The sequence below is a fragment of the Propithecus coquereli genome, unplaced genomic scaffold (genome assembly GCF_000956105.1).
Source record: "Propithecus coquereli isolate 6110/MARCELLA unplaced genomic scaffold, Pcoq_1.0 Scaffold368, whole genome shotgun sequence".
NCBI classification, from domain to species: Eukaryota; Metazoa; Chordata; class Mammalia; order Primates; family Indriidae; genus Propithecus; species Propithecus coquereli.
The window spans coordinates 341,353-342,466 of record NW_012149374.1 but is presented as its reverse complement, the minus strand read 5'-3'; positions in this window follow the sequence as shown (position 1 = coordinate 342,466).

The following is a 1,114-nucleotide window of genomic DNA, read 5'->3' as shown; positions in this document are numbered from 1 at the left end:
TCTTATTTTTATTACAGTCATGCATGGTTTGACAACAGGGATACATTCTGAGAGACATGTCACTAGGTGATTTTGTTATTGTGCTAACCACATAGAGTGTACTTACACAAACTTACATGGTGTAATCTACTACACACATAGGGTATACAGTATAGCCTGCTGTTCCTAGGCTACAAACCTTCGTAGCATGTTACCGAAATTACCCTTTATGAAATTAACAAAGGGCCACGAGGTGGAAACTGTGGTAGGGGAAATGTATATATAGCCAGCCATTGTTCCTAGCTTGCTTTCTTATAATTGCTCACTACTCAGGAGTCACATAGCTGATGATCATAAAGATTCTTAGCTTTCTTCATTGCTCCCATAGGTCACACCACCCTTGTGAAACCTAAGGCTACTTTTTGAGATATCTTCCAGGCTCTGCATTTTGGTGGGATGGCTGACCCACACATACCAGTGGCCCCTATCGAGGAAATGACTTACCTCGTCTTTTGACCCCCATCCACTAACTGATTCAGCAAAGAAGACAATTCTACACCCTATGGTTCCACCCCCAACCCAGCCACTTAGCAGACCCAATTGCCTAGCCTTTTGTCCATTAAACTATCTTTAAAAACCCTTTCTCCTAAATTCTCAGGGAAACAGATTTGAGAACTGCTTCCTGTCTCGTTGCATGGTGCCTGTGGTATTGAACTCTTTCTCTGCTGTAACCCCTGTTGTCTCAGTGTATTGGCTTCCTCTTGAGCAGCGGGCAATGAACTTGGTAAGGCTGTAACATTACTGTACTGAACATGGTAGGCAATTGTAGCAGGATGGTATTTTTGTATATCTAAACATATCTAACCATACAAAGGGCAGAGTAGAAATATGGTATTATAATCATATGGGACCACTGTCATATATGCATCTGGCCAATGAATGAAATATCATTATATGGTGCATGACTGTATTTGGTTTGTCAGTTTAAAATGGTTATCTCTTGATTTCCATTCCAACAATTAAAGAGCTATTTTTCCCATTTTCATTCCCTTTTTCCATTTTTAAAGTTGAATTCTTTATACTTTGTGAAATCATACTTACATGCTATCCTTTCAACATCCTTATTTTCCTGTTA